The sequence below is a fragment of the Arachis hypogaea genome, chromosome 1 (genome assembly GCF_003086295.3).
Source record: "Arachis hypogaea cultivar Tifrunner chromosome 1, arahy.Tifrunner.gnm2.J5K5, whole genome shotgun sequence".
Taxonomy (NCBI): Eukaryota; Viridiplantae; Streptophyta; class Magnoliopsida; order Fabales; family Fabaceae; genus Arachis; species Arachis hypogaea.
In genome coordinates, this window is record NC_092036.1 from 9469861 (window position 1) to 9481949 (window position 12089).

Sequence of the window (12089 nt, forward strand, 5' to 3'; positions counted from 1 at the left end):
CATTTTACATTCCATAATCATTGTTTCCCAAAATATACTTGATTACTCCTCTAATCCACGGCTAACACGGCTTTCGCTTTTAGATCCCTGCTATATAGTAGCAAAAAGAATCCTAGTGTATGTGCTATTGTGCTCTGAGTTATTCATCAGTTTCTCATAGGCAAAAATTGCTTACTGATATTTCAATAATGAATTAATTATTTGGAATTTTGTATCTATGATTTATTCAACATTTTCGTGCTTAGCATTTAGCAACGATGAATACTTATTTGTGGGGGAATACTAATGGGGGATATGAAATAAAGGATCATTTTCGTAATTATTACTGTATATAAATATTGAATTTTTAGAATAGGAGGTGAAAAAATGTGTTTGTGTACAAATGTACAATAATCAAGCCATGTGCACATGTTAAAAAAATGAAAAAATAAAAGAAAAAATCAAATATTGTAGAGTAAAAAACTAAAAATTGATGCGCTATATTTGAATTAAGTCTTATCTTAGTTTTTAAAATTTGCAAGTTGTTCTAATTTAGTCCAAAATCTCAATTGCTCTAATTTAATTTTTTAAATTTAAAAAAATATACCATATTAGTTTTGTATTTATTTTTGAATTTAAATTCTCTAAATTTTTAATTTTATTTTAAAGAATAAAATATGATCTTTTATCATTTATTTATGAATAGAACTAAGAAAAAATATAAAAAAAATTATTTAAAAATAAAAAATCATAATTTATCCCTTAAAATAAAAATTCAAAATTTTAAAAATTTAAATTCTTCATTTTTTATCAACGGAGCAACAGGCCTGTGAATGACATGGCTTACTCTATGCCATGCTAAATATGGTAATGACTAGCCGATCTCGTAAATACCTACCAATTTGGTCATTTTTTCCTTATAACTTAATTTTTTTCCCTCTTCCTAATAAGTAAATGAAAAAGTATAAGTGAATAATACATATTATATCCAATGAAATTTGGTCTAATGTGAACAACAAAAACAATAAATCGAAAATTTGGTCCAATAAAATTTAAAAAAAAAACACTTCATTTAAATTATTTAACTAAAAAATTTTATTCAATAATTCAAAAATTTTAACAATTCATTATACCATAATTTATCAAAACACCAGCTTTTCTCCTAATTTTCTACCATTGCTCGCCAACCAGCCCCATTGTCATTGCCGAAATTCTCTTCATTGCCAATGGTTTCTCAATAAGGACCCTCATCGGCGTTGCTCTCCTCCAGACTGAAAACGAACGGTGCCGTCGGACTCCTCCTCGCGATCGCTGCTTGGCTTGCCACACATTGTCATCGGCGTCGCTCATCTTTAGTGAAAATAACCATTTCTTTAAGAATAAAAATAATCATCCACATACCTAATGAATTGAGTATCTAACATATTTTAATTATATATAACTAAACTCAATCCAATCAAATAACCATCCACATAAAAATTAAAATAACCATCTTTTATAAGAAAAAAGCAATTTTCTTGACTTCATGTTTGGTGGTATCCCAATCCACATAGTATGATACAAGAGCACGTGAGATTTCGAGTACAAAGAATGGCAGCTATGCTCCAGCAACATATGCACACAATGTCCCATAAATCCAATCATGGCCAATCATAGAATATAGCCTTGCTGAAACATGCTTTGGCTTGCTTGCATTTTCTTCGTCGTAGATCCGCCCAATAGAATCCTTATCGAATCGAAAACTATCTCCAATGCTGCTTGTTGTGAAAACGACGTAATGACTAACACTACTGCTCTTTTAGCAGTTCGACAACTAATGACAGCGGCCACCGATAAGGATGATGATAGGCGGTTCTCTTCCGTGGTGGTGAAAAATCGGTGCACTCCGACGGTCACGTGTCTCTTGAACCGTTGGAGGGGGTGCAATGGCAAAGGAGATGCAGAGGTGTGGGTGCGGAGGGATCTACCTTTGTTACAAAGGGACAGCGATGCAAGTTAAGGTTTCGGTGGTGTTGGTGGGAGGCTGCCGCGGCATCGGTACGGAAAACGATGACGGCGAGTTTTGGGTATGTATTGGAAGTTACAGTGAAATTAGGAATAACCCTACGCAGTGGGAATGCGTTTAAAGGCTAATTCTAATTTTTTAATTTTATCTTCCTTTTTTAATCTATTTGTTCATATTATTCACAATTATCATTGTTTTTCTATATTTTCTTATAAAGATTTTACTAGGTAAATAATGACTTTTGTAAACAATATGAATAATAAATTTTAAAATTAGTCCCAATAAAATAAAAACACACTTTACTCCTACCAAAATCACAAGTTAAAAAAAAAAGATTACTATATATACATTGGTTACTAAACTCATTATCTTCCTATACTTTTCCATAAATAAATAAAAAAATAAAGTGATAGACAGAAAGCAAATAAAACTCGTGAATGCATCCAGTAGAAAAATGTGGCTCGTCAACAAATAATAAAAAACAGAAAAGCAAATGTAGATGCAACTCTGCTTAGACCAACTAATCCAAAAATAAAAGATTTTAAAAGATTACCTATAATTTTAAGAAGACCTTAAAAGCTGCTTTCAAATGGACAAGGTCTTTGTCAAAGTCTAACAATTCTAAGAAGAATTAGTTTTTAAACATGAAAAGCAATATATAGGATAATCATAAACTGAAAGCAGACACCCTTAACTTGGATTCTTTCTACTAGTGAAACCTTCACCAACTCTATAAAAAACTAATAGGGGTCATCAGAATAAGAACTTTGTTAGAATTAATGTGTAAGCATTGTAAAGAACTAAAAATTCATTGTTAAAGACCATAAAGCAAGAAAGAACCTGTTCACAGTTACCAAACATATCCTTGTCCCCTTTATAATTCTGTAAAACAGATATATTTCAGTTAGGGGAAGAACAAGAAAAAGTTCCTTTTCAATATTAAACAAGGAAGCATGTCATGCAAATTTTAAAAATCTTTTACATTTAATTTGAAGCAATTTTTTGTTTTTTTATGTGCCATTAAAAAGATTTACAGTTTATTTTAAAGGTTTAAGCTTGAAACTCTTCGTGTATTTTTTTTTTCATGAGAGACCTAGCCATTAACAAATACAAATGTATGAATTTTGAAATCCCCAAAAAATGAACTAAGATTAAGATGTACAGATATGCATGTTGCCTAAATAAAACAAACATGAGAAAGTCCATCTATGCAAGTAACAATCATATGATTCAAGAATTTTAACCTAGATTTGAGTATATAATGAAGATATTACAGCCAAAATGCAATCTATAGAAATACCAAATCATATGTATTACATGAAGTCATACTTTGCAGTTAAGACAATTTTTGATAAGTTAATGTACATGAGAGTAGATTAGTAGAAGAGTGGTAGATGTACCTTCAACATCTCCATCTCTTCCTAGGTGGGACAGAACTTGATGAGATTTACAACCTGATCGATATCTGTTACATAATGTAGCTTAGCATAAGTTGAGTGTACTAGTACTAGTTAGTAGTAGATGATTGCTCATTAAGGTTTAGTTTAGTAAAATTTTAAATTTTAAAAGTAATTTGTAAAAGCTAATATTTAAAATGGGAGGCTACACATCCATGTAACCATGTAATCAAGTTGGCCTAACACAAAAAAATTCAATACTATTAAATGAAACGTGAAATACACGCGCCCAATACACACGAAATCGCCCAATGCTTTTTCTCCCCCACGCTTCTTCTTCTTCTTCTTCTTCTCACGCTCGTTTACGCACGGAGCGTCTTCTTCTTCGCGTTCCTCCTTCTCCTCATTTTTCGCGTTCCTTCTTCTTCACGTATTTTCTCTTTATCGTAATTCTTTTGTTGTTGTTGCTGCTGTATCTTTTTGTCTTTTCCTCCTTCTCTCTCTGGTGAAGAGGTGAACCGAATACAGTACTCATGGTGAACCGAAATCTTAGTTATGGTGAACTGAAATCTTAATTACGGTGAAACAATTATATAGTGCTTAGGGAAGAAAACAGAACATATTGGTCTAATTTTTGTTAGACTCCTTTCTGCGGACCGAACCGAAAACATAAAAGTGATGAACCACCTCTTTAGTACTTACCGAACCGAAAAGTTACTCACATTTACTCAGAGTTACTCACAATTACTAACACTCACAATTACGCACAGTTACATATTATCAATTCAATTGAATTCAATTCAGATGTAAATCACCTCAATCCATTCAATTCACTTCAAATAAAATTAGAAATTTCATTCCATTAAATTTGATTCAGAATTCAATAATCCAAACCTCATTGTTTGAAAAGAATCATCAAAATCGCACTCATTCAACTGATTTGAAGTTGATTCATTCATTATTTCAATTCAAAAGTGTAGATTGAAGAAAAAAATGAAGAAGAAAATGAACGACGAAGATAATTGCGTTGAATCAATCCAGATCCATAATGCATAGAAGAAAAATGCGAAAGAGGAGAACAATGAATTTAATTAGGTTGAAGAAAAAGATGAAGAATGCGAAAGATGTTTACGTTGTATGAAAAAGTTTACGTTGAGAGATAACGCAAAATAAGAATTCGTTATATAGGTTATAAGAGGCGCGTGTAAAACAAACGGGGGTGTGAGGCGTGTAGTGAAAGTTACTTGGATATCATCCATGTAATTTTTACATGGATGTAGAGCTTTTCTCTATTTAAAAATTAGCTTTTCAAAATTATAGTATCTGTGTTTAGTAAATTAAATTAAAAAAGATTTTTAATAAGTACAAACAATAAATGTGTGTTTAGTAAAATAATTTTTAAAATTTAAAAATACTATAATAGACATTAATATAAGAATTAAATTTAGATATTAATTAATGTATAAGATTATATTAAATTTTTTATTTTTGATAAGTACAAACCAATTTTAAAAAACCATCCCTTAGATAATTTCAAAAAGGGTAAAGTATAAATTGGTTCTCTACGTTTGGATGTAATCCTGTTTTGGTGCTTAAGGTTTAAAGTGTCCTATTTGAATCTAAAAAAGTTTTATTTAGCTTCAATATAGTCCCACCGTGAGGTCAAAATTAAATAATTAACGGAATGTCTTGCATAACAGCAGTATAAGAATAAAGTCGATAATCTAAAAAATAAGTACAAACTCTAAAGTCACAAAATCAACCATAAATGCATCATGATATTTATTTATCATTCTTTTTAATTCTATAAAAAATATTTTATTTAAATTTTTTTGTTCCTAATTTTTAAAAACAACAAATACAAGCGCATGAGCTTTTTGAAAAACACAAACACGCCTAAGTTAGTTAAAATTTGTTACGGATAATTATAGTATATTGGCAACGTAACTCGTTTGTTAGATAATTAAGTTAACTCCTTGATATAGTTAGTTTTAACCTTAGTTTACATAATGTATATAAAGCAGCTTATTGTATTGTTACAATTGAGTAAAACCATTCTACATGTTCCCAAATTCTGAACTTGGAATTCATCTTCCTATTCTCTTTCTCCTTTTTAATTTAATTTTTTGAGTTAAATTTAAATTTTTTTTAATAAAAAAATTCAATACAATAAATAGAGCAAGAACAATAAGTAAACAAAAAAGTTAAAAAAGAACAACAAAAAAAAAAAACAAAAGAAATAATCGAACTCATTAACTATTTTTTGTGTTCTTCTTTTTTACAGTGTATTTCTGATTTTATACTTCTAATTTTGTACTCGCAGAAATATTTCTAGCTACTCTTAGCTTATTAAAATTCTGTTAATCCCACTGTAACATTGACTTTTAAACCTTGTAAACTTTTGATCGCTAAACGGAAGTCCACCAGTTGCATAAGTTCTTGTATCCAATTCTTAGAATCATTTGCAGTCGCTGTTAATCTGACAACATCCTGTCCCCCCTCTACCTGCACAGGCTGTATTTGGTTTAACGTTAGAAAAAAGAAATGTTCATTTGAGTGCATTGAACGCTTCCTTTTTATGTTTAGATGCTTTTTTTTTTGCTCTAAACGTCAACGTAGTTTTACGTTTTTAACCTGCATTTACAAGAAATTAGAAATTGTAGCTTTTGCGTTTAGAAAATCATGTTAGGATTGAATTTATTTTTTTTCTTGTCAATTTTACCCTTTTATTTTCTTGCTTGTAGTCTCTTTAGTACTCAAATATTTCAAATATATAATTGTTACGTAGCTAACCTGAGATAGGCGGATTGAGTTTGAAGGATTGGCCCAAATACAGATGGAAGGTGGTCTCCGACTTGCTTGGTGTATGGGAGCCGCCGTCCGAGTTTTGTGTGTGTGTGTTCCAAGAGATGGAAGTGATACCTGCAAAGACACTCCTATGCCTAAGTTAGCGAAGGGGTAAGCAGGTTTGGAGAGTATTGCAACTTAGAGATACCTGAGAGGTGTCAAGGTATATATATAGTGGTGATCAAATAACCACCGTTGGAGTAGTTCCACTTCTGAAGGTGAATAACTGTCCCTTTATCTTAGGGTTGTTGAGATATTGCTCCTAGAAGTGGGTGAGAGATTTTAGGGGCAGTTACTTATTTGAATAAGTGTTATTTGCAAAATTATCTCGACCTCGACCTCTTTAGGGAGGAGCTTATGTCGAACCCGACCTCTTTGCTAAGAGGTCGGTTAGGTGGTGAGGCCAACCTTTGGGCTGGGACTTTTTGTCTTATTTGGACCTGGACCATAGTGTTGCGCCAGGGTATGAATAGTGCCCCTACTCGAGTCCGATCTCTTTGCTTTTGAGTCGAATTTGAGTATTAACTGAACTCAGATTTGTTCGTGTCGGAAACCGACGTGATTTTTGGTTAAAAAACCGGCCTGCTTTCAAATTTCTCAACTGTCATGTCTAATCAAACGTCGCGTCCGTTGGGTTTCGTATTTACACGTGGGAGCAGTTACATTGGTAACGACGCGTTTCTTTAATGGTCGCATTGTTTTTACCATCATGCCCCTGGCGTGTTATAAATATTTTCCCTCTCTTTTCTCTGTTTTCTTTCGTCTTTGAAGTTTCTTGCCTGCACTTCTTGTTCTTTCTCATTCAAAAGATAAATCCTTTAGCCTTCTTTCTCGGGGTGCTTCGTTGTTGCCATGACTACTCCTCCTTAAGTCTACAGATAAAGGTTAGTCCTTTCTTTATTTTCTTCTATCATTTATGTTGTGCTTTGCTTTGTATGTTGGAAGAGGTTTTCATGCTTTTACGATTCCCTGTTTGTAATGTGAGGTGTTAGTATCCTCGCAAGTCTGTTTGTTGGTCTGGTGATTCTTTTCTTTATTTTGCTTTTTTAGATAAAGACTGCTTTGTCTTTTGGAGCCCTGTTGTTGATGATTTTTTATTTCTCTTTGTAGGTCTTGTTGCTTTTATTCCTACTTCCTTTTGTTGGAAAAATGTCTTCCCATATCCCTGAGTCCCTTTTGAGATGGGTAGATGATACTGTACTTGAAGAGGAACTTTTAGTAGACACCGACTATCTTTCCGGACTTCGCATTCACCATAGGATGATTAGGATCTGTAGTTTAGAGGCCAATGAGCCTAAATATGAATTGTTGGCCCCGGGTCCTGGAGACCGAGTTTGTTGCGGGGGGGAGGGGGAGGGGGTTGTTGATTATGACCCTCACTTTTTCTTTATGTATGATTGTCTTTTTACCCGCCTGTGGGTTTCCTTCCCCATTTCTGATTTTGAAATAGAGGTGCTATCGCATTGCCGAGTTGCTCCTACTCAACTCCATCCCAACTCTTGGGGTTTCATGAGAATTTACCAACTCGTCAGCTGAGAACTTGACCTCCCGACTTCTTTAAAGATCTTTTTCTATCTTTTTTATCTGACCAAACTATTTAGTGCTCAGAATAATAAACAACAGTGGGTGTCTTTTCGGGCCATTCAGGGTTGTAAAGTTTTTTCTATTTTCGACGAATCCTTCCACGACTTCAAAATTTTTTTCTTCAAAGTCCAAGATATAGAGGGCCACCATCCTTTTTTCCTAGTGAGAACAATCATCCCCGATTTCCCTTATATTGGTCGGAGGTCTCCCCTATTGAAAAGTATGGTTTGGACGATTTGGACGAAGTGGAGGAGGCCATTGTGGGATTTTTCTGGGAAGCTTGGGGGAGAGCCCCTAACCTGGATACTAAGAAGTTTCTTCTGGGTTCTCCGAGTTTCGTGCGGACCCAACTAGGTAGCTTTTTTTTTGTAGTTTGTTTCTGAAGGTTTCCAACTTGTGATATTTTCCGATTTGTAAACTGATTGCTTTTTTATTTCTTCCTTTCAGAAATGATGAAGAGTGAATCTAATGCTACCTATTAGAAGGCCCAAGAGGCCAAGAGGAAGGCTCGGGCCCGAGCTGATGCTGCGAAGGCTACTGGCGCTCCTCCTCCTCCTCCTCATGATTGGGGGACCTCCTCTCGCCCAATTATGGTAACCTCTGCTTCTTCTCCTCTCCCTCCTCCTGCCCCTATCCCCCCAGTCTGACCTTCCTCCGAACCCAAGAAAAAGAAATGCAAGACCTCGGAGACTGGCTCTTCTCCTTCTGGAGAGGCCAACTTTGATGGTCCCAAGTTTGTCCGGAAGCACATCTTTCCTCATAGCCAGATTTTTATGGACGATGCTTCCCTTCAAAATCACCTTCAAATATTGGTTTGTGGGGGTGTTTGGACTACTGGAGTCTGCACTGCGCTTCTTGATATTTTGGAGAAAACTCCTTTGACTTCTTTGGGCTTTTCCCAAAACACTATGGAGGAGCTTCAGGAGAGGAATGTCCTTTATCAAGAAGAGGAGAAGCGGCTTCAGGGGGAGGTTACCTGGCTGAAGGATGAGCTGGCCCGACTTCAGAAGAGGGAGAAGAAGCTAATGGGTCAGTGTGCCATGGCGGAGGGCCTGAAGGAGAAGGCGCAGCAGAACTATGTCATAATTTTTTCTGAAAATGTTGATCTTCAGAGGCAGTTGGAGTCAAATCGGGAGGCCTATCAGGAGCTGGAGGATTCAATTATTGAGAGCTCGGAGGAAGCTTGGAGGGTGTTTAAGGAACAGGTCGGAGTTATCGCTCCTGACTTGGACCTTACACCTCTTCATCCTGATAAGATCGTCGTTGATGGAGCTATTGTCTCCCCTCCTCACCTTGAGATGGACTCCAAACTGAAGACTCCTGGACAAAGGATTGTTGAGTCTCCTCCTTGTGAGGAGCAACAGGAGGGATTCCTGCCAAGATCTTCAGATGTCTCGACTTCAGCTATCGAAGACACCGCTCCGACTCCCCCGACCTCAATAGTAGATCCGAGCTCTCCTCCTCTTGGTGACTCCAATCTTCCTTCCAATTGATTTCAGCTATTTAGGGCCCGGCTTGTGGGCCCTTTTTGAACAATTTATCTTTTTTATATGTTTGTTTGTGGTGGTAGTTCCCGACTTTTTCGGCCTCTTATGGTTATTAACAAAAAATTGCTTTATATGGTTTGCCCTTTTTTGGATAAGGGCTTTTTTAAGAAATACTTTGCGTGTGCATGCTTCGTGTGATTTCTTACAAGGTTTTTATGAAAACCCTTTGGTTTTGTGAAAAAATCTTTTTACTAGGCAGACTGTTTTTGTCTAAGTTTACTGTAAGATTTTTTTGAAGACTTGAAATAGCATTTGCTTTTGTCTTTGAGGAATTTTCTTATCTCTTTTGTATTCCTCACATATTCAATTTTTTCTTATTGAATTTTTTTAGGTTATTTTTGCGATGCACTTCAATTCTTCTCAAGTTTCTAACTTGTAAGTCGAAATGTTCCCGAGTTATCATGATCGCCTTTGTAACCTCTTTACATAGACTTGTACCTCGTCGTTTTATCTTGTCGACCACTTAGGTCGGACATGGAATTTTCACATTTTTTCGAGCTTAAATCGGTGGGTTTCATAGGATAATGGTGACAGTAATGGAATTATAGAGATAAAATAAAATCGTTGTTTATTGATGGAGGTAACTTTTGATCTTAGCTACTAAGGGATTTTGAGAGTTGTTGACTCTTAGCCCCCACTTTGATGCCTCGTTAAAATCCCCTTCAGGAAAACCCCTTTTTGGAAAAAAACCATGAAGTCGGGAAAAAGAGTACATCATGGAGTGGAGTTCGCTTCTAACTATAATACATCTTCATGTTGCAAGCATGTCATGACCTTGAGAGCTCGGTACCGCTCAAGTCGGATACCTTGTAATACCCCTTTCCTAGGACTTCACTTATCTTATATGGCCCTTTCCAATTAGCAGCGAGTTTTTCTTTCCCCGACTTGTTAACTCCGATGTCATTTCTGATTAGGACCAAGTCGTCTGAGGTGAAGCTTCTTTGAATGACTTTCTTGTTGTATCTGTTTGTCATCTTTTGCTTCAGCGCTGCTTCCTTTATCTGGGCTTGCTCTCGGACTTCAGGGAGTAGTTCAAGCTCTTCTTTGTGTGCCTGAACATTACCAACCTCGTCGTAGAATCTCACCATTGGGATTTGCTCATTGATTTCGACTGGTATCATGGCTTCTATGCCATAGGCAAGTCGGAAGGGTGTTTCTTCTGTGGTAGACTGAGGTGTAATCCGATATGCCCATAGTACTTGAGGAAGTTCTTCAGCCCAGACTCCCTTTGCATCTTGCAACCTTTTCTTTAATCCAGCCAGTATAACTTTGTTGGCTGCCTCAACTTGCCCATTTGCATGTGGGTGCTCGACTGAGGTGAACTGATGCTTGATCTTCATGCTGGCTACCAAATTTCTGAAAGTAGAGTTGATGAACTGGGTTCCATTATCAGTGGTGATGGAATGGGAGATTCCATACCTTGTAATGATATTCTTGTAGAGGAACTTCAGACTTGTCTGGCCTATGATAGTAGCCAATGGTTCTGCCTCGATCCACTTCATAAAGTAGTCTACTCCCACTATTAGGTACTTCACTTGTCTAGGTGCCTGAGGGAATAGTCCGAGTAGGTCCAACCCTTATTTTGCAAAGGGCCATGGAGAAGTTATGCTGATGAGTTCCTCAGGGGGAGCGACGTGGAAGTTAGCACGAGGTTGTCCCTATTTTCCTGGTTCGTGTACCTCAGAGGGGATTCTCCTTGGGTCTTTCACGCCAGAGGGACCTTCTTGACGCTAACCACCTGCTCCTTGCAGAGTGACTATAGCCCTGTCATTGTTACCAGTGTCTTGGTTTTCTTGCTCAGATTCGGACGCGGTGTTACCATCCTCGTTTAGGTCGTCCACCATCATGCGTTGATCTCCCAGGTCCTCGGCAACGGCGCCAATGTTACGTAGGTAACCTGAGATAGGTGGATTGGGCTTGATTGGCCCAAATACAGATGGAAGGTGGCCTCCGACTTGCTTGGCGTATGGGAGCCGTTGTCCGAGTTGTGTATGTGTGTGTGTTCTAATAGATGGGGGTGGTACCTGCAAAGATACTCCGATGCCTAAGTTAGCAAAGGGGTAAGCAAGTTTGGAGAGTATTGGAACTTAGAGATACCTAAGGGGTGTCAGGGTATATATATAGTGGTGATCCAATAACCACCGTTGGAGTAGTTCCACTTCTGAAGGTGGATAACCGTCCCTTTATCTTAGGGTTGTTGAGATATTGCTCCTAGAAGTGGGTGAGAGATTTTATGGGCGGTTACTTATTTGAATAAGCGTTATCTGCAAGATTATCTTGACCCCGACCTCTTTAGAGAGGAGCTTATGTCGAACCCGACCTCTTTGCTAAGAGGTCGGTTAGGTGGTGAGGCCAACCTTTGGAAAATTATAACTAATTAACAAAGTCATAAATAATTAAAATTTATAGTTTAAAATAGTATTAAATAAGAGAGTATCGAGAATACTAAAAAAATTATGAGTAATATAATTTAATAAAGTATATTTTAATATATTTTTCATATATTATTTTTGCTTTTGATATAAAAATATATTTTATCAATTTTTATATGTTATTTTTATTTTAGTAAGTAAATATTAATTTTATTATAAAATTAATTAATAAGATCTATTTAAATATTTAAATTAAAATGATAGGATAATATAAAAAATTTATTTAAATTGATATCTATTTTTGTAATTTTTTTTATCTAAAAGTGATTTTGAGTGATATAATCCAAACAATATTTAT